Raw genomic sequence first — 25,777 nt, 5'->3', positions numbered from 1 at the left:
AACCTGCTGTCTTCTTAGATTTACAGTGGATGCCAGAAAGAAATATATGAGAAAAAGCAGTAAGCACCAATCTAGGAAACTGCCAAGCTGCACAGCTGTCTTGCTGTAACAGATAGGCTCAGTTCCTGCATTTGACACAAGCCTTGCTCAGGCTTAGGAACCACAGTAGGCTTCAGTGTGACTTTTCTCTGGACCAGACAGCTCATTAATATTAAACCACCCGGTGGGTGCTGATGGTCATAACCACATACAGGTGATGTATTGAGATCTCTCATAGAGGAACAACAAATTACATGAAGTGGCTGAAAGAAATGTGGTAAGATTGTAAGCTTGAATATGAGCCAATCACTCTATCTTATAAATAAAGTGGTCAGAGAAGGCCTAATTGGAGTTCTCCTTGCTGAAGCAGCAGGCTGCACAGCAGCGATCTTGCCTTGGGCAGGAGCATCTCCCAGGGTTTCTCCTTCATGTCAAGAGATATTAACTCCATTTACCGGTGAGTAAAACTTTAATTTTCAAAAGCATCTGATTTATGTTAAGATTTAGTAACTAAATTATGCAATAGACTGATCACTGTGACTGCTGTCATCATAACAAATTAAAAATATCAGCATACATCCCCTAATAACCCAAACTGTAATTACATCATTAAAACTGTGCGAGTATTGGGTATCTTTGAGTACATCTTCTTCCAGAGTGCCAAGTGTCTCTCATGACCCCTGAGAGGCATGGTATTATTACACCTCTTTGAGTAAGAATGTTATGGATGATGTCTTGAGGTGGGAGGTGTCCCTAAACATCAGAAGGAAGTAAACAAAGAGACTGGATTTGGGAAAAAGTTATCTTCTTACAGATCCTGCCTACTATATTTATTAGTACCTTGTGAGCTTCTAATGTTTCTAAAAAAATAGTGCACAAGATACAGTATGAAAAAATTGCTACGGTATTTATTTTATGTATGAAGGCCCACCTTTATGCAAGCTGAGCTCCCTGCTACCCTCTCTTTTAATACAGCACATAGTTTACTAGACTGCTGATTCAAATGCATGTTTTTTAATACATAGAAGGCATGGAAAGGCGCACAGCCAAGTGACTGGGAAAGGTTTTATGCATCAGAACACGTTGTAGGATGTCATGAAGAAACCAAAGGATTCAAAGCATTCTCACTTGGGTCAATCCAAACGAAGAGCAGCTTCCTCCAGTGTCTATCTCCTGATCTTAGTGAAGATGTAACGGTACCATTAAGCAGCAATAACTACTTCAGATTTCTGTCTGGGATGAACCTCTTTTATTTTGCATGAGGGTTTTTGAACTCTGATGATGTGGAGAAGTTTTTTGCCTTTGTGCTGCTCTCCTTCAACTGCTCCCCCAGGTCTGTCTGTGTGTTATCAGCTCTACTGAACCACCTTGAAATAAAGGCCACAGCTGCCAGCTGGGGTACCTGCTCTGTCAGTAAATGAGAGAGCAGGTGAGGGAGCAAATGAGAAGGCCAAAAGATGGTGTTTCACATTTCTACTGGCAACATAGATGCTCAACATGTAAATAACCAGGTGATAACAAATGCAGATTAGTGACTCATTGATATCAGTAGAAACAGTTCAGTTTTGAGGGTTTTGTGTTGATTTTCTTTTTAATATATAGAGGTTACTTACTGTCTCCCACATTTCCCTTGCATCCTATTACGTGGCTACGAAATATCTTTCAGAACTCTCCTCAAACTTCACTATCATTAATACAAAAGAGGTGAGAATCAAAGATACAAGACACTGGAAACAACAGTGTCAGATCCAAACAATGCTATGATTTTCTGGGGAGATAAGTTAATGCTGTCACTAGCAAAGGGCACAAGAAGTGAGTGAAGATGTCCTGCACCAGAACCCTTTTTTTGGTTAGTCTGTGGGAACTACAGCTGTAAGGCCTGTCCTTGAGGAAATTCTGTGCATAAAATATTCCTGTTTGGATAGTTAATACATTAAATCATCCCTCCCACTTCCTATTGGTAGTATTATGTGTTATAGCCCTGCAAAGGAGTAAACATTAACGTTCCACTACCACTCCATTTTACTCACATCCTGGTCATGTTCCTTAGAAACTTTCCCAATACTTTTGTGATACCACAACATCCTGCCCCCAGGGTTTACTTACAAGGAGATTATTTGTCTTTCTCTTTAAAATGCTTCATTATAAATTAAATCACATGTTGTTAAAGAGGATTCCTGGGCTTATTAGGAGAATGACAGCAGACTTAAATACTGAATTCCAGCTTTATGCTTCTGAGTGAATTAAGGTCATTGTTAAACAGGCACCCCCAGTATTACTGATGACAAGTGGAAAGAAAGTCCAGTGAGGGCAGCAAAATAAACTCCAAAATAAGCATTAAGCTGTTTTGCAACATTATCTCATAGGAGATCAGGCCTTGCAAATGGCAGAGAATCAATATTCTGTAGTACTGTGGTTCTTACTAAAGGAAAAAGAACAAAGGAAGAAATATCCCTGAAATTGTTCAGACAAACGGAAGGAGAGCAGCAGCAGAGGGACGTGGTTCAAAAATTGCTGTGGTGGCTGCAGGTTCAGCCAAGTTTTAAGCACTCTGTAGAATTGTAGTGTACTGCTTTTGTTATTGTTGCCTTGTGGAAAATGAACTTGAGGCTCTCTGAGAAGTACAGACATTTGTACCACTGACGAGGCATGTGTGTTCTTCTAAATCCACTGGCAATCATCTTCACAATTAATGAAGAGAAAACACAGAACAGACTTTTGGAACCAGGAAAATGCTTTTCTTGTTAAAAAAATGTGTATCCTTACAGACTTTCAGGATATATGGGAACTGAAAATTGAGCCAAGCAGGGGAATGGGATCCAAAGACATTCTGGTGGCATGAGTTCCTGCATTTGTGTGAGCTTCTACGTCCTGAAGCTAAAGCCCAGAGGTTTGGCTTTCTGCATAAAAGGGAAATGATTTTAAAGTCCATGACTGTTTCCTGGCAATAAATGATGCTTTGTTTAAGACAGGAAATATAGTGTGATCAAAGAGCTCAAGGACATGAGTCAAGAGTTAAGAGGAAATCAGAAACAAAATGTCAGAAAACAGAAATAGGGTGCACACTTTCACCCCCCTCCCTCTCCCCCCCCCCCCCCCCCCACACACACAGGGAGGGAAGCAAGCAGACATCCCACATAAAAAGAGTCATAGGTGAGCAGCAAAGTCCTGGCTGTGCTCAAAGACAAGATGGAATTACATATAGAGTGAGAGTGAAGAAAGGCTATTCAACAGGAGCATCAGCAGGCCATGATTGTGCAGAGGTGAAGTTAGAGTAGCTGAAGAAGTCCTGGAGTGAGACATGGCGAAGGACTTCAGGTCTACAAGAAGTGTCCTAAAAGTAGAGAGATATTAAAAAGAAAATGGTAACACACTGCTCCATGGGACACAGGTGAGGTGGTGACAAAGGTGGTGTCAAAGGCTGTCCTACTCCAGTTAAGACAGATTTAGCTCACATTTCACTTTAGAAGCAATGGTACAAATGTAGGATTTGTAAGAACCCCTAGTTTGCAGTTTCACTGAACATAGATCAAACATATTCCTAATATAAGTGAGAGGACTTACAGTTTTATTGCTAGAAAACACTATTTCCAATGAGATTCAGGGGGATTTCACTGCCTGGTAGGTGCAATAGGAAATGTAAAGTACAAGACATCAGATTGGTATTTACCCTCTGAAAGCTTGCCATCTCAGAATATGAAATGGCAGATAGGGAAGTAGCTGGACACAGGCATTACTAAGACCAGCATAGCTATCAGATGATCTTGCAAATGAATATTCATCAACACTTCAGCCAAGCAGACAGAGCAGAGCTGGTTCTACATTGGAGAAAAGCAAAACCAAAGATAAGATAGAGGACCAGGAGGACATCTGGTCTTCAGAAAACAATTGGAATTGAAAAGTGATGTTTCCAACATGTCAGAACAATCTGTATATGTGTGTGTGTATTCTTAATACACGTGTATGCATTCCCTGAGGGATAACATGGAGGTGAGACTCATTGGAAAGAGTCCTGTGGGAAATGGATTCCCAGAAAGCAACATCTGATGCTCACATATGTCTCAATCTGAAACAAAAAGACTTCTGTTCAGACCAAAGGTCTGAAGTTTGATCTTAATCCTTGTTATTTTATTAACTTCTATGAAGATCTTTAATTTTATTTAATACTATGCTGTGTTTTAAACCCAGCAGGCAGTTCAGAGCCACATGGTCACTTACTCATTCTCCCCATATGGGGTGAGGGAGACAATGAGAGAGGTAAAATTTCAAGAAGTCATGGGTTGAGATGAAGACTGTGACTGATCATAGGTAAAGCAAAAGCTGTGCACACAAGGCAAAGCACAGCAAGGAATTCATTCACTCCTTCCCATTGACAGGCAGATGTTCAGCTGCCGCCAGGAAAGAAGGGCTCACTACACATAATGGTGTCTTGGGAAGACAAATACCATCTCTCCAAATGTCCCCTCAAGCTTTCTTATTACCCCAGCTTTTATTGATGAGCATGATGTCATATGATGTACAAATACTCCTTTAGTCAGTCTGGGCCAGCTGTACTGGCTGTCTCCTCCCAGCTTCCTGTGCAACCCCATCCTGCTTGCTGGCAGGGCAGCATGAGAAGCAGAAAAGCCCTTGGCTCTGTGCAAGCACTGCCCTGAAGCAATCAAAACATCAGTGTGTTATCACCTCTATTTGCACCAAAAATCCCAAATGCAGGGTTTTATGGCATCGTGAAGAAAATTAACTCTATCCCAACCAAAACCACGACACTCTGCTAGCAATACAAAGGTGAACAAAAGCTGAATTCAGTTCCTTGTGTTGTTTAAAATGTAATGCCAAGGGAACCTTTCTGTTGAATAAATAAAGAAAGCATAGTCTTGATAACTAATAGATGCATAGTTGTAATGTCCCACTTTTCGTTTGTCCTTTACAGTGATATCTGGGAATGCAATGTGGATATGCTAAGTAGATAAGACATAATACATAACCTGGAGTATGTTGGATACCAATGGATACATTTCACAGGTGCAGGAGGAATTTTGTGAAGATGAATTTCGTGTATTCGGTATATTTGTACCCACTGATCCCTGTAACAGGATCTTTACCTTGTGATAAAATCACAATCCAACTCTACAAAGACACCTACTATTGACTTCAAGGGAAAAAAAAGAGAGAGAAAATGCACCATATGCCTTAGCCATGTCTTCTAGTTGTTATAAATTTGGCTTTACTGCCTATTTTTAACTCCTTGAACTTCCAAAGCATAGCAAGGACATGTAAGATAGCCTTGCAAGGTTAGAGAGCCATCTGATAGATCCTTGCTCATCAGAGTCCGATGCAGTAACACAACTTCACTGTAAGTCACAGACTGCACTTTTTCAGTCCGTGTCCAGAGCTCTATGGGTCATTTATCACTCTCACTGTTCCTCTGTGAAATATCAACAACTTTGAAGTTTACACACGGAGGTGGTGTTGCAATGTCTTCCGTGAACTAAAGGGTGTACATTCAGTGCTCCTCTGCAATACCCATGCTTTGTGTAGGACAACCCAGTCCTCAAGAGGTTGCCTACAGACATTTCTAATCTATCCAGAGCTGATAGTTCCTGACCACTGTCCAGAGACACGTGTCTGTGTGTGATTCTTTGTTCCAGCAGGCATGATATTGTGTTTTATTATATTAAAAAGTGCCTTATTTGATTATTTTTTTTCTGCCATACAAGCATTTCACAATTCTCTGAAACACTCCTTGGCCTTTTTGTTCATCACCATCCCAAATTTTTATGATCTGAAAACTTCCCAGGAACAAATGTGTAACATTAATTCTCCATACTGTTAAATAAGTATATTACATAGGCAAGGCACAAGGAAAGAGTCTTTACAGGGCACTACTCATCTCACTGCATTCATTTATTACATCACCACTGATCACACTGAGGCTACCAAATCTATGCAGATAAAATTCGATTCTGGGTGTGCACTTCTGATTTTCCATGGTGCTGTCATTTTCACTTATTTATCTGAATGCTGGAAGCAGAAAACCAGGCCTTATAAGAATTTAATTATATTATGTCAGCAGAGCAGTTTCCATTATCTTACATATTTGTAATCTTGTCCGAAAAAGATATCAAATCTCCCTGACATGCCATTAAGCCACACTCTCCTCATGGGAGACTGGAAGGTGCCACACAATGAGAGGACTATCCGTGAGAAGTTAGTAAAACAAAGATGAGACAGTGGGAAACTGAAGGGCTAATTTGTTCATTTTTTTCTGCTTCCTGGTAGCTGAGAGTATTTCCTTTCCCTTGTTTGGGATTTCTGCTCTTTGCCTTTGGACCCAAGCCCAAGAAACGTTTCAGCCTCCTTCATCTGCTGGTTGGCAGCCGGTGCTGCGTGGAGAAGTAATCAGAATGTCTATAAATTGGACAATGTAACTCTGGCTGTAACACAGGAATTACTGGAGATCTACGTCCTCCTGGCACTGAAGAACTAGCCCAGACATCCTACATACTGTGTACATATATATATACCAGGTACGTCATGCTGTATGCTATCTTAAACAGCACTGAGCACCTCTATTTAAGCACTGAATAGACAAAGGGTCCACTAGGAAGGGTGGCAGAGGTCACTCCAGCAGAACCTCCTGACGTGCTTTGTACACAGCATCCCTTATAGAAATCAGATTCTGATGTTGCATTCCCATAATACTTCTAATGGAAAACTTCCCAGTGCTGGAGGAAAGGCAGGAGCAGAGCAATGGTAAATTTGGGGGTCTCTGGGTTGGGATTAACAGGATCCATAACAATAGCCAGGATGTCTCTAAAGCACTGGCAGGATGAGAGCAGTAAAGGCAAGGCCAGAGTGCTCTACAGCACAGGCACATCCACCAGCTAAATATTTCATAATCACATGTAAGTGTTCCATGGAGCAGCAAGTGAGGGGACCCACAGGATGAGAAATGGAAAAACTTCACTACCGTGGCTATCTCATCACTACTATGCATGTTCTTCATAAAGAATGATCATTTTTGTTGTAACTACTGTGACTTCAAGTTTAAACTCCTATAAACATCTTGTAAAGAATGGATAAGAAATTTACACTTGCTGAATAGCTGCAAATTTTGGCCTCCAGTGATGTTCAGCTGATTAACTGCAAGGAAAGAGCCAAACTGAAGTCTGCTGTCTGATTTGGTTGAATGTTTGCTTAAATATCTTGCTCTTCAACAACAGCCAATGTAATTGTGGTGAGGAGATGGGACTCGCAGTGGGATCACCTGTCCTTGCAGGACAGTTCAGAATATCACCCCCTTGAACAAAATTGGTGAATTTCTACCTTTATTTTCTGCAGAAAAGGTGTATCTGTTCACAGAGTTAATTAAGGCAGCTCCAGAGCACTGGTAAGATTTTGTTTCCATTGGCTAAGGAAGTGGTATCTGCACTGCCCTGATCTACCCTCAGTGTCTTTCACTATTTAACTAACTCACAACAAAATCAGTTTTCAAGCTTGACCTTATTTTTATGTAATACCACACGTTTTTATTTCAAAAGTGAGGGCAAATGTCTATTTAATGGGAAGGGGTTTCGTTCTTTTTCACAATTTGATGTGAAATCACAAATGATGCAGGGAGAACTTCTGTGTGACCACCTTTTCAGCCTTCCTAAGAAATCCACCTGACCACTCGTATCAGTTTGAATACTCTACTGGTTTATTTGTTGCACCAGTTTGCTGGTTGCTGCTGTTGCTTTGATGTGATGAAAAGATTTTTCTGATTTGACCATTTTCCTTCAGCTCACACAAGTGTATTCCAGTTCTGACACTCTCTTCTCTTTCCTTCCCAACTCTGTGATAGTTGACTGTCATTTGTGTGCTCTCTTTGCTAGATAACACTAAGTTATTCCTCTTAATAGCAACCTTAGTACAAAGCAAAGCTGCCTTCAAAGCTTCCCACAACACAGAGCACAGCAGCGCATTACATAACATATCTCCCACTCAGGGATTCTTCCAGCAGACTGCATTTCCTGGTGCTCACCTCTGCAATGGAACCATGACAGTTCATGCCCCTCTGCCTGAGATTTCTGCTTCTTGTCTCACTGCTGCTCCTGGATCCTGTACTCAGCGCATGCGCCGTGCTGATGCTGCCCCTCGATTTCAATCACAGACAGCAAATGGCCGGCTTCTAGGTAACAGCAGAAAGCAGTAGCACATATCACAGTCTGCTATAGTTTTTTTCTATGTTATATTCTTTGCAACACACTGGAGAATATCAAATATTTCCTAATGGAAGCTGAGTTTTCAGCCAGCTGTGGCTCACTGTTCCAAAGACAGCATTTGAGCCATTAATGTTGCGTGAGAGAGAACAACTTAAAAACCTCAGATTTTGAGAGACAACATCATTAGACATGTTTGAATGTTATGTAGATTAAAAACCCTGTTTTTGTTGTTTCTGTATGCTTGTATGCTAATCTTGAGGAAAATTTTTGCTGTGTTCTCATGTTTCTGTATCTCAGTGATGCCACACAGCATCCAGCTTGATCTTTTCCATGTTTTTCTCCAGAGGCATGCACACGAAGAAATGAAGATTGTGTAGAAAGAAAGAAAGAAAGACCACATGAGTTTGGTCTGTTCAGCCTAAAGAGTTTGGCAAATAGTTTTCTCTGAGGCCTTTTTGATGTGTGTATTTGGTGGGAGGTGTTCATGAGCACAGTGACTGCGCAGGAAGGATTCTATTGCTTCATGTAAAAGTAGCTCATACTCCATCTACTGAGTAACAGGGTAAAGAACATCTATGTGTTACTGTACTCTAAACAGTAGTGCTACCCTCTGAATGGCAGATGATGGTGCATACACACAGCTGTTTTCTTTAGGGGAATTGGGTTTTTTTCTTCCATATATTCAGAAGTATACAAATCTAGATTTGGACTCTCACATGACATATTCCTTATTCAGACAGGCAGCCTGCATTCATTCTTAAAGCTGTCCCAGAGTCACCCATGGCTCACTGCAACCATGGTTCACTGGAACAGGCTGCCCAAGGAGGCTGTGGATGCCCCATCCCTGCAGGCATTCAAGGCCAGACTGGATGTGGCTCTGGGCAGCCTGGTCTGCTGGTTGGCGACCTGCACACAGCAGGGGGTTGGGACTGGATAAGCATTGTGCTCCTTTGCAACCCAGGCCATTCTATGATTATTCTATGATTCTATGGCTGCTGTGCAGGCATTTATGCAGAGCATTTCTTTCTTTAGCTACCTTGATTAATGTCTCCATCAATAGAATGACATAAATGAAAGAAATCAATAAGGAAGCAAAGATACTGATGAAGTTGTGGATTACCACAACTGTGGTATTGAATACAATGCATGCTTTGAGAGGAAGGCTAAGATGCACTTCAATAGCATGTCAAAGTTCCTACAAGCTGATATCCAGAGGGCAGTTTGAATCCTATTAGACAGAAAATGAAAAAAAAAAAAAAAGAAAAAGAAAGAAAGAAAAAGGAACAAAGGAAAACAGGAAAATGGGGAAAAAATGGAAAATGGGAAAAAGGAAAAAGGAAAAAAATGGGAAAAGAAAAAGAATGGGAAAAAATGGGAAAAAAGAAAAAGGAAGAAAAAAAGAAAGAAAAGAAAAAAGGAAAAGGGGAGGGATAATGCAATATTCTTCTCCCTTGTGGAGTTTTAAACAGAAAGCACTGACCTTTGCACAGCAGCACTGCAGCGCTGCATTCTGCATAGGCTCTGCACAGCCTGCCCTTTAGATGTCAGTTGATCCAAACCCCTTCTAGAAGGCAGAGATGGGATCACAACTTTCTGGACTCCATCTGAGCACATAAAGGAAGAAAGAAGTTACTTAAACATGGCAGGAACAGAATGCTGTGATCTTAAAGAAATCTGCAGTCAAAAAGCTAATGCTTTTCACCAGGTTCAGGAGATGCAATTTAATTTTCCTCCAACACAATACAAAACACACTTCACATTCAAGTTTAAATTATATCTGCTTAGCTAGACTTACTTTTGTTGAACTAGTGAGCTAACGCAGCCCAAGCCAATACCAAACGTGCATTGGGTGTACTCTGGTTTGGCAGGAAAGGAAATCAAGGGATTATTCAGCTCTGGTGTCTCCTGCGACAATCCCTGATTCCCAGGCTTTAAGCTGACTGCTGTCCCCACTTGCCCTGCAGTCCCAGTGCTGGAGAGAACCAGTACACTGCTCAATACTGCTTTAATTTCATTTTTGATCCACAGCAAGGGCAGGAAGCCAGAGTTAAGGCCCGAGGGTTAAAATGATCTCCATGACTGCTCCATGACCTACATCCCCTCCAAAAACCAGCTCGTTTTGGAGTGCCAGGTCCCCCCTCGAAGCCTCACTAATGACCCCATCATTGACGTTTCTCTCCGGCCTCCTGCTCTGAGTTTCAAACTCTCAGTGTGTGCTTTTTTCCCTAGATCTGAGTGCACTCTCTGCTCCTCCAGGCACTGAGCAGCACAGCAGGCAGCTCCTGCAAGGAAGAGGCCAATGGACGGGTGGATAGATGGACGAACGCAGAGATGAAAAGACCCGCCTTTCTCCGGAGGAGCCTCCCCTAGCAGAAGCCGGAATGCCGAGAAGCCCGGTAGTTTCCGAGCCTTTTTCCGCCCCTCCTTTCCGTGACTTGCAGATTCGCGGCTCACTTTCTTTCCTTGGTGGCTGCTGCCCTCCGCTGGAGCACAGAGGCTGTTGCAGCAGGGCGCCTCCTGCCCAGCCAGGGACGGGGCAGCAGCTCCAACCCCGCTGCCTCTGCTCCATCCTGGGAAGCTCAGGGCAGGGATCGACTTTCTGATCGATCCGAAGCTGCGTTTTATTGATTCCCGGAGTTGGTTGTGCCCAAGTCTCATCACTTTCTTGCCAGACATCTTTTTTTTTTTCTTTTTTCTTTGACAATCAACAAGTCGTTTTCCACTGATGGAATGCAGAAACTTCAATATAAAAAGAAATCGTTATTTTTTTTCTCCAGAACTGGCAAGCCAGCAGCTGAAGAATTTTGAGCTATGAGGTGTGTTGCACTTGTCCAGGTACAAATCCTTGAAAGGGTAGATAATAGCAGGACAAGAGGGAAAATGGTTTCAAGTTAAAGGAGGGAAGTTTCAGGTTGGATATCAGGAGGGAGGTTCTTTAATATGGGAGTGGTGAGGTGCTGGAACAGCTGCCCAGAGAGGCTGTGGATGCCCCATCCCCAGAGGTGTTCAAGGCTAGGTTGGATGGGGCCCCGGGCAGCCTGGGCTGGTATTGAATGTGCAGGTTGGTGGCCCTGCATGTGGCAGGGGGTTGGAGCTTTGATCCTTGAGGTCCCTTCCAAACCAAGCCATTCTATGAAACTCTTTGGAAAGTAAATTAACTATGATGCTCCTTCAGCAATACCTGTTAAACACACTCCTTTCCTATCTGTATGTTTTGCAGTGATTAATTCTGTGTGTGTGTGTGTGTGTGTGTGTGTGTATGTGCATGCATTAAGCTGCATTCAGTTTTTTACTGCCAGTGTACCAATTCCAATAGTAAATGTGATACTGATACAAGTACATCTGTCACCTAAAAGGCAAATGAACTCTGGATTTCTCCCCCTAGGGTGGATGACCTCTGTTCTTGGAGGCTCCTTTCTTTCAGAGTATCCATGCGTCATTAGTCAGCAGAGCAAAGCAAGTCAAAACATCCTCCTAAAGAAAGATGGCTTTGCCCAGTTCAGTTTTGCCAGTGTACAAAGCAAAGATACCAGGCTATCTTAGCATACTCAGAGCCTAAACTTCACTTGCTTTGTGTCGGAGATGTACTACTAAGTTCATTGGTCACTCTGCATTCCTAGGAATGGTTTAGTTTTGTTGGAGACACAAGGGTGCTGCTGTGATCCTGGAGGGTGCCTGCGCTGCAGTTGCTGCTGGATGCATTATATGAGAGGAAAACACAACTGAGGGCAGAGAAATAGAAGGTATATAAAGTCTCCCAAGTCTTCCTAACACAAATCTCTATTGCTTCTGCAAAGAAAAAGGCAAGATTTCCCTTGAGCTAAGGTTAAACTGCCCTTACCATTTTAGCTGGATTCGGCTTACAAAAAGCCCCTGAAAACTGACCCCTTCCCAACAGCAAACCACTGCACTAGTCACTGTAGCTTCAGAAACAGTACATGTAAGTGGGTTGGGGTAAGTTGGGCCGTGCTGAACTAAGTCTGTGTTCATTTATGACATGAGAAAACAGCAGCTCCCTTCTATCTGTGTCTCTTTTGAAAGCCTTTGCTCAGAAGTTCTGCTTCCTTTCCAGGCAGTGACTTCCCTGCCCATGAAGTTGCACTTTACTACTGAGTTCCTTTCAAGGTGGGTCGACACCAAGTATTTCCACTTCCTCGATATTTCTCATGCTATGGGTTTAATACTGAGAATTAAATCCAAGGGTCTGGAGAACTTGCTTTGAAGATGACCCAAGCTTATCCTAAGGACATTTAGGAAACCAAACAGTGCTGCTTGCTTTGTCTGGGCAATTCATCTTGTTAAACTGGCTACATTAGCAGGATTCCTTTTGTTTTGCTGCTACCTTTTGCTAATTTTCTTGCTCTTCAGTGGAAAGAGAGAATAGATCCTGAGCCAAACACTGAGAATGGGGCAAGGATAGGCACAAATCAGGACTACCTCAGCTTTGTTTCTTCCTGTCTCTTGTTCCTTCCTTCATTATGTGCACTTTGTCACTTTTCTGATCCATTGTATAATCAATGAACATACAGATGTTATAATTAAGAAATATACAAGAAAGCTAAGCTAAACAGGTTATCACACTAAAGAAGAATGGATAGAAAGCTAACCCTTGTCCTGGGCATGCTGAAAAGACTCCAACAGGAGCAATGTCCAAAAGAGATCCTTCCCTACTGGTAGTCAGCTCTTATAGTCATCCAGGCTCCACACCTTCTGGTAGCACAAGAGAATTGTCTTCACCTCTGCTCCCAGGGTTGCCTCATTGCTCACCTCAGGTGGTCAATCAGAGGTTCAGGCCGTGATTCAGCAGTTCTCATACATCCATGCACCTGCTTTGACTTCAAACTTTATCTGCTGCTCTTCCCACCTTTCTCTAAATTCTTCCATGTCTTTTTAACTGATTGAACCCCGCTTTCCTTCAGGTAATGTCCACCTTTTCTTACACATGTTTGTTGCAGTGTAACCCAGCAAGCAGCTCAGCACCACCCAGAGCTTTGCTCACATCTTTCCAGGTCGGATGAGAGAGAGAACTGGAACCAAAATAGAACATGTGAATTGAGAGAAAAACTATTTACTAAGAAAAGGAAGACTGAAATAAAAATGCAACGATAATTATACAGGTAGGTCACTCTGAAAGTAATGTCTCCTGTTTGTTTCCACAGAAACTGCAGATACAAAGAGCACTGTAACACTATTTGATAGAACAACTTCTCAGCTACAACGATTATTTTTCAGTGTAGGCACCACCATTAGCCTTGCATTTTTGCCAGCAATGGACAAGAGCCTGCATGCTGCACTCAGAAAAATCTGCACCAGTAGAGATAACAGCTCTGTGCATGGCCATCCAAAATATGAATTGTCTTTCACGACAATGTCACCACTGCTGAAACACACCACCAACCACCTCACTGTGCTCACATTCACTGTCTGGTCTCTCTGGTCTCCATCTATGTTCAGCAAGCACTGATGAATGTTAATGAGTGCATTTTTTTTCTGCATGGAGGAAGTCAGTTCCATAATTTTGCTTCATAGGCAGTGACAGGGCTTCCATGTCAGATGGCATTTTGTCAGTGTCATTCTGCTGCCATCTGTCAAACAGCAACAAAATGTAGTGGAGTATTGGTGGGAAGGTTCAACCTCTACTGCCACACCACCACCATCAGCCTCTGATGTCATGGGCCAACATAATAAGGCAGCATTACTTTCAGAGCAGACCTCATAACCACAACGCAATTCCTTGCCACCCACCAACCAACACCCTGCTAACAGCACAATGGCTCTTCCTCTCTGATCAGTGCCCAGCATCCCCTTCCTCAGCCAGCTCCCCACAACTTTATTGCATGATGTCACGTGGTATAGAATAATCCTCTTAGAATATTATTCAGCCCAGATGTCCCAGTTCCATCCCACCCCAACCACCACACCATCATGGTGGTGACTCTGCTGTTGAGTGGCCTGATCCAGCCCCAGATGTGCTCCCATTGCTCAGCAACAACACTGCCTCAGCTGAAACAAGGACCATCTTACACTGACAAGCACCTTCTAAGCTGCCTTCAAGGTGGATCCTAAATACATACCCTTTTTGATCAATCTTGGCATCCAAGCAGATCTATGCTTAACTTCTTTAGGGTTCTCTTTCATGTCATCTTTCTCTCCTCTAATCATCGCTCCTCCTTCCTGGCCTTCACTTCCAAGTCAGTGTCTCATTTCAAGTCCTGCTTCTCTCCTCAGCTGATCAAATAGAATTGCAAAGTTAGCCTTCTTCAGGCCAACCTCTCCTCAAGTCTTTTCCTCCCTTCTCTGTGAATTGAAAATAATATCTGTTATTTCCATGTCCATAACTGCATACAGTCTGGATACTTCTCTGCTTCTTACTCTCACTTAACTGCTCTCCTTCAATTACTCATACTCACAGTCTTCAGGTAATCAATTAGAAAAGCATTTGTCCACAAGCTGAAATTTTCTTGCCCTTGTTCTTCTGATGCCTTTGTGGCCCTTCTGTCCCTGAATTCTTTTTCAAGGCTATTCCAGTATTTCAATCATCTTATTCTCCTCTATTGCTTTGAAAAAATATAGAAAGCTGGGACTACTGATGCAGTGGGTTTGAACTGCTTGGCAATTTTGTGCTGCTTGTCTGTTCATCATGCTATTTTTCCATGCATTTTCTCCTCCTTGTCAACTGGAAACCTCACTCCAGAAAACTCTGGAAGTAGACATGAAAAAAATGATGCAAAACCATTAAAAATATGTCCATAGATTTGATTTCTTCACAAGTGACATTAACTTAGAGATCACAGAACAGTTGAATGGTCTGGACTGGATCCCATTAGACCAGTCTGCCAAAAGCCCCATCCAGCCTGGCCTTGAACACTGCCAAAAATGGGACATTCAGCTTCTCTCGGCAGCCTGTGCCAGTGTCTCCCCACCCTCACAGTAGAGAATTTATTCCTGATATCTAATCTAGACCAACTCTGTTTTAAATCCATTACTTCTTGTCCTGCCACTACATTTGCCATTAATGCGTCCCACCAGAGGTTATTTTCTAGGCCCCCACTATGTGCTGGAATGCAGCTCTAAGGTCCCCACTGAGTCTTCTCTTCCCCAGGCTGAACAACCCCAGCTCCCCACTTCTCTGCATATGAGAGATGATCCAGCCCTCTGTGCATTCTTTTGGCCCCCTTCTGCCCTATTCCAGATGCAGTCCAGGACACATTTGGCCTCCTGGGCTGCAAACACACTCTGCTGGCTCATGCTGAGCTTTTTAGCCATTAATACCCTCAATTCCTTCTCTACAGAGCTGCTCTCAATCCTCTTACCATTCAGCCTGAGTTTATGTTTGGGATTGCCCAAAGTGTAGTTGGACACTACACTTTTCCTTGTTGAACTTCATGAGGTTCACATATGCCCACCTCTCCAGTCTGTCCAAATCCCTCGGGATGACATCCCTTCCCTTGAGTGTGCTGACAGCACCACACAGCTTGGCATTATCCACAAACTTGCTGAGGGTGCATTCAATCCCACTGTCAAGGGGATTGACAAGGGAGCATCTAAAACAAAGACTAAGTTAATATTGGTGGGCCACTTGAGATCTCAGGATATGTGAAAACTTGCTGTCTGAAGGATTTATGAAGAGAATTTTCTGCGTGTTCAAACTGAGGGTAAGGATGAAGATGGAAGACCCGGATCTCACTGATCACAAAACCCACAGTGATGAGAGTAATTACTTAGCTGGCTTCAAAAGGCATCAGTACAAATAAAGTGCTGAAGCTGAGGAGGACTCATTTTTAAATGGGAAGTATTGAGACTGCTGGAACCACAGAGATGAGAACCAGAATTTCTTGCCTCCAGAAGATGTAGAAAGCAAAGGAAATGGGCAAATGTCTGACAGGTGTCTTCTGTTCAGTATTATCTTTGGAAACCGGAGAATGCACCTATCAGAATGTCTCTGGGAATGCATACAAATATAAGTCATTTAAGCAGGGAATTTCCCTTCATTCTCCAAAGCTGCAATATATAAAAGAGATTTTAGAGCAGATATCCTCATGAGCTGGCATTAGTAGAAAGGAAGTACTGCTACCTAGAAGGAAATGTGCTGATATTAATACTGAATTGGTTCTTCGTGTCACTTTAGGAGAAACACACACAACAGAGATCCTCTTGTGAAAAACAAAATATGCAAAGTTCTGAGCCTCCTTATCACAGAATTATAGAATGGCCTGGGTTGAAAAGGACCACAGTGATCATCTGGTTTCAATCCCCTGCTGTGTGCAGGTCGCCAAGCACCAGCCCAGGCTGCCCAGAGCCACATCCAGTCTGGTCTTAAATGCCTCCAGGGATGGCGCATCCACAGCCTCCTTGGGCAACCTGTTCCAGTGCCTCACCACCCTCTGCGTGAAAAACTTCCAGCATATATCCAACCCAAACCTCCCCTGTCTCAGTTTAAGACCATTCCCCCTTGTCCTATCACCATCCACCCTCCTGCAGCCTGTGTGTACTTGAAAACTCCCAGATGATCTCCCTGACTTCCAGAAGATGTTCTGCACAATCAGTTCTCCCTATGTGTGCCCAGAATATCTCCTTCTCAAATCATTTCACATCTGGTTTGTACAGAATGTTCCATACTGGCTTGGATTATTAGTGTCAAACCAGATGACTATTAAGAGTAGTAGCAGAGCACTAAGAAAGAGTGTCTATTTGCCAAGTGCTTCAGGTGGGAAGAGTATTTCTTAATTTGCTCTGTTAGCAGATGAGACCTGACTGAGGATTGGAACAGGCTGCCCAGAGATGTGGGGCAGTCACTGTCCCTGCAGGCGTTCAAGAAACGTGTAGAGGTGGTACCGTGTGACATGGCTGAATGGCCAATATTGACGGTAGGTGGAAAGTTGGATCTAAGTGATACTGCGAGGAGGCGCTGAGGTTGGCAACAGACGGCCGAGTGTAGTTCCTGTGCTGGACGCCCAGTGCCGCTGTTGGCCGCTGCCGAGCACGGATGGAACCGAGAATCAGCCGGATGCTGCCGGGCTGCCGTTCGCTGCGAGATCTTTAGCCGAAATAGCTCGGCTGCACTGGAATAACGTCCCAGCTCAAAGCCCTTCCAAAGGATCTGCCGCACGGAGAACCATCAGGAAAAAAGCCAAGAGAGAAAAGCAGGATTGAGAATGGGAAGGAAGGGGAAAATCAGGCGAGCTTTCCGCTGCCTGCTGATGCCATCCGCCGTTCCTGAGGCATCTGGAGCCAGGCAGAGCCCATTGGTTGGTAAGCACCGCGAGAAAGACGTTTACTTTTAGCAGAGAGACGGGGGAGCTTAGGACTGAACGCAGAGAGGAGGCTCGTTTGGGTCTCGGAAAGCCTCAAACAGGATTATAGGCCGGTAAGTGCAGTATAACGGAGAGCCAGAAGGTGAGGAACGATTTTCCTGGCTTTTCTCACGCTTCTATCCAGAGGGCAGCTCAGGGCTGCAGCTCTGCGAGAGCGTTGGGAATTCAGAGAGGAGACAGAGAAGAGAGTAGAGGGTAGAGGGAAGAGAGAAGAGAGGAGACTTGGGGAGCGGCTGGAAAGTGCAGGAGGGGAGCGAACCTTCATCTCTGCAAGCGGCCATGGAAATGGAAATCACGGCGGTTCGGGAAAGAATCGGTGCTGCTGCTGATGTGAGCCGGAGGGGACGGTTCTCAGAGCTGCGAGGCAGTGATGGAGAAGAAGCTTAAGCTTTCGTCTGAGAGGAGCTGCACACGACATGGCAGCTCTGAGATTTCACTCGGCTGACGTGAATTTCAGATGGAAGAGCAAGATTTTGGAAAAGGGAATTGTTCAGGCTGCAGAAATGCGGGATGAATATTCTTTCAGGAATGCTGTGTTCTGAAATATGGAGACACAACAGGAACTGACTGGAACAAGTTGCTGTGGCTCTTTCCTAAGAATAAAATACAAATCTTCAAGAGGAGTTTCTGAGTTACCTTCTTTGGATAAAGAAGTCATCACTAAATAAAAAGTAGAGGAAGCCTGCTACATCACTACGTGATATCTGAAAGATATAAGAGAAGTCTCTGTCACATTCTTATAGACTATACATCTTATTGTGGCTTTTGTTCCTTACTCTGTCCTACACACAATGCGCCTTCAGCTACGTTTTGCTTTTCCTATCGTAAGTACCCGTTTCATTGCAGCGACTCAAAGGAAAAAAGAAGCGTTAGCTCTCAAATGCTGCAGAGTAAGTTCCCTATTGTATTTCACATTTCTCTAAATCTGAAAGCCACATTCTAAGGGCACTATCTTCTGATGTGCAAAGATATTCTACCTAAGAATCTGTGAAGGATCACTGTTCGTCTTATACCTCTTCTGCACCTGATTCTGAAAGAGAACACCTCCCTGTGAACGGAGGAGAGCTGGAGTGAGAAGTGCCCATGGAAGCACTTCTCAGCCTGGATCTGTTCACTATCACGATGGTACCTCACAGCACCTCATCACTCATGAAGCACCTTACAGTAAAGCAAGATTCCAGATCCACCTTCTTCTCTCTGAGAAGAGAGTCAATCAGAAGAGAGAAGAGGGTCAATCAGAAGCACTGCTGAGGGAATAAACAAGTGGGACCCAGGTGTCACTGTTATTTCTGCATGGAGTGAGTTTTAAGAGTCATATTCCAAACACCATCTATTGATGTAGTTGGGCAATGGCTGGTTTTACAAGTTTCGGTGTTGCTGAAAAAATAGAAACTTCAGAGATGGACACATCCCCAACTGATGGATGGAAGCATGGAAGGAAAAGGAAGGAAAAGGAAGGAAGGAAGGAAGGAAGGAAGGAAGGAAGGAAGGAAGGAAGGAAGGAAGGAAGGAAGGAAGGAAGGAAGGAAGGAAGGAAGGAAGGAAGGAAGGAAGGAAGGAAGGAAGGAAGGAAGGAAGGAAGGAAGGAAGGAAGGAAGGAAGGAAGGAAGGAAGGAAGGAAGGAAGGAAGGAAATATAATTTAATCTTCTAAATCCTATCACGATTCCAAGCCAAAAAAAAGCATCCTCGTGAAGTGGTCAACCAGCTATAAATCTAACTAGACCAACGGGTTTGCAACTTTCTGCTATTAACACAGTTACGAATTTTTTAAAAAAGAAGTTATGAAGGCATCAGCGAATGACTCAGAACAAAACAAGAGAATATTGCTTAATGGCGAACGAAGCTGCAATCGAAGCATTTGCTTCCAAGACTTTTCCTTGTTAGCGTTCTCGCACTGTCTCTCATAATCACATTCTCACACATGTGTGCTTCTCCAGTCCGTTCAAATTTCTAAAGGTCCTGCGCGGACAAACAAGACAGAAAAAAAATGGAAAACAGCACTACGAAACCAATAGAAAAATGCTCGGGATTACAACATGGAGCACGAGCCAAGCAGAAAAGACGCGGGAGCAATTCTCGGTCGCGCCGCTGGGTGGGGATGTTGTCCGCGGAGCGGCAGCTCCCTGTGGCCGCAGCGCGCTTTGAGGCGCAGGCGCGCAGAAGAGCCGTGCGAGCCGCTGGGGAAGGGCGGCGGGGCACGGAGCCGGGCGCTCGGGGGCTCGGGGGCCGAGGCGCTGTCCAAGTGCGGCGGCTTGGGGTCGGCGAGCGGCAGCGCGGCGCGTCGGGGCCGGCGAGCAAGGCGGCGAGGCATGGAGGGCGCCGGGAAAGGCCGGCCGTGGCGGAGAGGGACGGCGAGCGGGAGCCGGAGCGGCGGCGGCCAGAGGCGAGTGGTGCTGTGGCTCGTGTGCGTTTGCGTGTGGGAGAGCGGGGCCGAAACGCTGCGCTATTCCGTGTGGGAGGAAATGGCGAGGGACTCGTGGGTGGGCAACGTCGCCCGGGACCTGGGGCTTTCTCCGAGCCAGCTGGCGGCTCGCAAGGCGCGCGTGGTGTCCGAGGGGAGCGAGCAGCATTTCCGCCTGGATCCGCACAGCGGCGTCCTGACGGTCACGGAGACGCTGGACCGAGAGCGGATCTGTCCGCACAGCGAGAGCTGCGCGCTCTTCTTTAAGCTGTTCTTTGAGAACCCGGTGCAGCTGATCCGCGGGGAGGTGGAGCTTCGCGACGTGAACGACAACTCCCCCGTGTTCCCGCAGAAAGAGATGGTTTTTGAGATGCTTGAAACGGCGTCTCCCGGGACTCACCTCCATTTAGGAAACGCGCAGGATAAGGACGTTGGGATGAATGGCTTGCAGAATTATAGCCTCTCCTCAAACTCGCATTTCTCCCTAAATCAGGGAATAGGTAAAGTGGGAGGCAGATACGCGGAGCTCGTCCTAGAGAGACCTTTGGACCGCGAGGAGCAGAAGGAGCTGCATTTGGTGCTGACAGCCACGGACGGGGGCTCGCCGCCCAGGTCGGGCACGGCTGAGGTGCGGGTGGTGGTGCTGGATGCCAACGACAACATGCCGGTGTTCTCGCGGGAGGTGTACGAGGTGCGCGTGGCCGAGAACAGCCCCCCGGGGCAGCTGGTGGTGCGGGTGTCGGCCGCGGATCCCGACGAAGGAACCAACGGCAAAGTGCGGTACGAATTCACTGAGATGTCAGAGCAATCGCAACAGCTATTTGAACTGAACCCGGAGACGGGCGAGATTCGTGTCTCACGCAGTTTAGATTACGAAGAAGAAAAACTCCATGAACTGGTGTTGAGAGCCAGCGACGGCGGCGGTCTGTCTGCGCACTGCAAAGTGCACGTGGAGGTGCTGGACGAGAACGACAACGCGCCGGAGATCGAGCTGAGCTCGGTGAGCGCGTCCATCCCCGAGGACGCCCCGCCGCGCACCGTGGTGGCCCTGCTGAGCGTGCGGGACCGCGACTCCGGCGACAACGGGCGGACGGAGTGCGCCGTGGAGGGCGACGTGCCGTTCAGCCTGACGGCCGCGTTCGCCGACCACTACGAGCTGCGCACCAGCGCGGCCCTGGACAGGGAGACGGCGGCCGAGTACAACGTGAGCATCGTGGCCACGGACCGGGGCCGGGCGCGGCTGAGCGCTCGCGAGAGCGTGCGGGTGCGGGTCGGCGACGTGAACGACAACGCGCCTCGCTTCACGCAGGCGGCGTACAGCATGTGGGTGAGCGAGAACGAGGCGGGCGCGGTGCGGATCGGCAGCGTGAAGGCGACGGACGCGGACGCGGGCGCGAACGGGCGCGTGAGGTACGCGCTGGTGCGGGAGGAGGGCGAGGAGCGGCCCGCCGTGTCGGTGGACGGCGAGAGCGGGGCCGTGTCCGTGGTGCGGCCGCTGGACTACGAGCAGGTGCGCGCCGTGGAGGTGACGGTGGTCGCCGCCGACGGGGGCTCGCCGCCGCGGAGCGCCACGGCGCTGGTGCGGGTGCTGGTGCGGGACGAGAACGACAACGCGCCCGTGGTGCTGCACCCGCCGGCCGACGGCGGCGCGGCGCTGGGCGAGCTGGTGCCGCGGCGGGCGCGGGCGGGCTACCTGGTGGCCAAGGTGGTGGCGGTGGACGCGGACGCGGGGCAGAACGCGTGGCTGTGCTACGAGCTGGCCAAGGCGACGGAGCCGGGGCTGTTCCGCGTGGGGCTGCACAGCGGCGAGGTGCGCACGGCGCGGGCCGTGGGCGAGCGCGACGCGGCCCGGCACAGGCTGGTGGTGCTGGTGCGGGACCGCGGGCGGCCGCCGCGCTCCGCCAGCGCCACGCTGGCCGTCGCCCTGGCCGACGGCTTCTCCGAAGGCCGCCTGCGGGCGAGCGAAGAGGCGCCGGCCGCCGAGCCCGACGGCCGCCTCACCCTGTACCTCAGCGTCTGCTTGGCCTGCGTGTCCGCGCTCTTCGTGGCCGGCGCGGCGGCCGCCGTGGCCGCCCATGTGCGGCGGGCCCGGCGGGGCGAGCCGGGGACCTTGCCCGCCTTCCCGCGCTCCGCCGCCGACAGCGGCGCCGGCTCCCTGCCCCGCAGCTACGTCTACGACGTGCGCCTCGCCGCCGGCACCGTCGACAGCGAGTTCCGCTTCCTCGGGCCGCTCTTGCCCTGCTTCCCCGCCGGGCTGCCGCACGGCGCGGCCGAGCGCCGGAGCTCGCTGGGCTCGGCCGGCCTCGGCCAAGAAGAAGGCGACTGGGCCGTGCAGGTGAGGGAGCGGAGCCCCGCGCGGGGGCCGAGGGGGAGCGCGGGGGCAGCGCGGTGCGGGGCACGGAGGGAGGCGGGGACGGAGGCTGCGAGGGAGGGTTCGGCCCCGAGGGCGGCTGTGCGACGGCGGGGAGCTGCGGCGAGGCCGTGGCGGTGATGGGTGGCGTCGCGTTTCTCCTGCACGGCATCGGCGACGGCATAACTGCTGTCACCTCGGAGTCAGTTTCCCCTCCGTTGCTGTCTGAGTTCCCCCATCCCATATCCTCTTTTTACCGTTGTCTTTAGGGCACGGTATTTGTTCCTTCGGGAACTGTTAGTGTCTGCTCCCGTCTTCCTGATCCCAATAAGATTTCCTGTTTTGCTTGTCTGAGGTCTTCAAGCAGAGCCTTAATAGTTCTATAGGACTCGTTACAGGGTTTAAATGTTTTCCTGCTTAGCGTTAACGGCCCCATGTCAGCCCTGCACTGTGTTCTTTGCAGGGCCGAGCTCCCGTCTCTGAAGGCACGGGTGCCAGGGCAGCAGAGGAGAATGCCAGTTTGGATCAAAGCCCCTGGCTCAGCCATCAGTAAGGGAGGAGGAGAAGCATCTCGGTCCTCGTGGGCTGATCTCTTCCAATTGAAATGAAGGAGTCACCAACACTGTACCAAAAATCACCAGGGAAGCAGAGATGTGCTGTGTGAGAAGTCAAGGACAATCTCCTCTGATGCAGTACTTTATTCACGTGTTCTTATTTAAATATTTGTTACGTTTGGAGGTGGATGCATGCGGGGATCAATGAGACATGATATTTAATTGTGATAGTGCTATTGCTCCTATGCATTAAGTGAAAAAGAAGTAAATTTTCTAATATTGAAGCTCTCATGTTCATACATCTGCTTTTATGCACTATTTCTCTGTTTTAGTTTTGGTTGTTGGTTTGGTTTGGTTCTTTTCCCAGAGTAAAGTCAAAATGAATGATTCTGGAACATGTCAGGATTATGGAATATTAGATAATAGAAGATTCAAAGCAATGTGGAATTTCCCTTTGCTCATGTATCTACTGGAGTTGAATGCCTGGTGACAGAAACCAATAAAGTCTGCTGAGAAGTCTGAAAGAGTCTGAGCTTCACTCTTCTGTGCAAAGTTGTTATTCTGTTGTAGAGATGCATTGAGGATCAGTGTTGCTCTTAAAGCCTTCTACAGGTGAAGCTGCAGGACAGCTTCAGGTCCCTGTGTCCGTGTGAAATGAGGGCAGTCATGGTGAGCAGTGTCTGGGGAAGCTCTTCTCATCCGGATCTGTTCCCTGCCACAGCGGTGCCAGCCATCAGGGTACAGTAAAAGAAGGGGACGGGTCCCCCTTCCTCTCTCTGAGGTCCTAGGGGCGAATCAGCAGCATTGGGAGGAGCATAAGGGCACAGATAGCAGGTGGTGCTGTAACTGCTGTGTGCCATGAATGAGGAGCTGCATTCCAACTGGATGTGCTGATGCTGGCTTACAGCTGGTTTCTGTAAGATGTTTCTGTGTTGCTGATTGTCCTGTTTTTCATGTGAATGGAGCTGACTTGCTTTGTAGTGGCTGATATGATGGTTTGTTTGGCCTTTAGGAGGAAAAGCACGTTTAGAACAGTGACTAGTGAGCTGTTGCTGAGCAGTGCTGCACAGAGCCAGGGCCATTTCTGCTTCTGATTGTGCCCTGAGAGTGAGCGTGCTGGTGGTGCACAAGAAGCTGGTAGGGGGCAGAAGGAGGCCTGCTGGCCTGAACTGGCCAGAGAGACGTTCTCTGCCATGTGACATCACACAGAACTCTAAAAGTGGGGAGAGACCTTTCCCAAAGGGGGCATGGTTCCTTCCCAAGGGGTTGGTTGGACTTGTTCAGAATGTTCACAGTCAAGAGAGGGGAAGAGCAGGTCTCTAACTCTGATGACAGTGTGACGGGCCCTGTGGCTGCTGCAACTGCTTTGATAGCTCCTACAGTTTCTTCAGCCCTCCCTGCAGTGCCTGTGGTTGCTTTGAGGCCTGTGCCAGTTGCTGTGGTGGCTCCAATCCCTGCTCCGTGCTCTGTGGCTGCTCCAACTGCCGCCACAGGCCTGTAGTTACTGCAACCCTGCCATCTGCCCTGCAGTTGCTCCAGCTCCTCCATCACAGCCTGCGGTTGCCTCAAATCCTGCGACAGGCCCTGTAGTTTCATCAGTCCTCCAAACAGGCCATGGAGTCACCCCAGTCCTCTAAGAGTGACAATCCCTGCTGTTTCTTCAACTCCCATGAGAGCCCCTGTAGTCGCCCCATTTCTCACAGCAGGCCCTGTGGTTGGTCCAACTCATAGGCCCGGCCTTGAAGTTTCTCCTTCCTCTACAATATGTCCCGTGGTTGCTCCAACCCATTCAACACACTGTGGTTGCTCCCAGATGCGTGACATGCTCTATAATCGTTCCAGTTCCTGCAGGAGGCCTTGGAGTTGTTCCCACCCTCAAAACAGGCCCTGCAGTTTCTCCAGTCCCTGTGCAAGGCCTTCTGGCTGAACTGGTGAACCATCTGTGTCAGTATCAGCTGCCTCTATATGTAGGATGAGAGACTGACTGCAAATATCAACTTATTGTCATGAGCCATAATGGAGGCAAAGATTGTCTTTCTCCTGACTATGCAGGAGCATTTTCTGGAGTATGGAGTCCTTCATGACAAGTTGCAGAAACTACTGAATAAGAGGGTGAATGGAACCAATGTGCAGAAGCACAGGCCATGCTGCTGGCTTTGGCTATTGCCGAATGAGAAAAGTGATCAGTGCTCTCTCTCTGTGCTTAATCATGAATGGTGGAAAATACTCCTTGGGAGTGGTTAAGATCATACAAGGAGAATTACTGGTAGCACAGAGGCAAACCCCTCATGCCTGCTGCATTGTGTAAAGGTATTGCTGCCCATGTGGAGAATGTGATTACCATAATAGGATCTCTGTGGTGCTCACAAACCTAAGACATGGAATATCATCAAAATAACCAGCAGGTGCATAAATCTGCTAGGGCTGAAGTGGTTCAGGTAGCTCTGGACTGGCAACATAGGGGTGTATTATTTATAGCTCAATGTGCTCGTTTTTGCTTTCATACACTTCTACACCTGAAGGTGAACAGCAACATGTCTGTTGTGCACTGAGCGCAGTCAGAGTGGGAAGTATCATTGGAAGCTCTTCTGTGCCTGGATCTGTTCCCTCCATATCGAAACCAAAGATGAGGTTACAATAAGCAAGGTCATGGGTCAACCCTCCTCTCCCTGAGGTGCCAAGGGCCAATCAAGTGTACAAGGTGTACAAGGAGATGGATCCCAGGTGTCACTGTTATTTTGCATGGCACAAATTAAGGGCTGTATTCACAATTTTGTCTGCTTATATACTTGGCCCATGGTTGTTTCACTAGTAGTTCCTGTGTTGCAGTATCAATAGTAACTTGAAAGATGGCAACTATCCCAAACGGCAAGATGGACAGATGGATTCATTGCACGCATGGGAGGAAAGAAGG

General features: G+C 47.1%; 1 pseudogene; it reads left to right on the top strand.

The window, feature by feature from the left end:
• The first annotated feature begins 19,656 nt into the window (after nt 1-19,656).
• On the top strand, nt 19,657-23,387 carry LOC128081400 (protocadherin beta-15-like; annotated as a pseudogene).
• The last annotated feature ends 2,390 nt before the right edge of the window (nt 23,388-25,777 follow it).

This window comes from Tympanuchus pallidicinctus, unplaced genomic scaffold, assembly GCF_026119805.1.
Source record: "Tympanuchus pallidicinctus isolate F22 unplaced genomic scaffold, pur_lepc_1.0 scaffold21, whole genome shotgun sequence".
NCBI classification, from domain to species: Eukaryota; Metazoa; Chordata; class Aves; order Galliformes; family Phasianidae; genus Tympanuchus; species Tympanuchus pallidicinctus.
The sequence above is the reverse complement of the archived record's forward strand: the minus strand, read 5'-3'. Positions and strand labels throughout refer to the sequence as shown.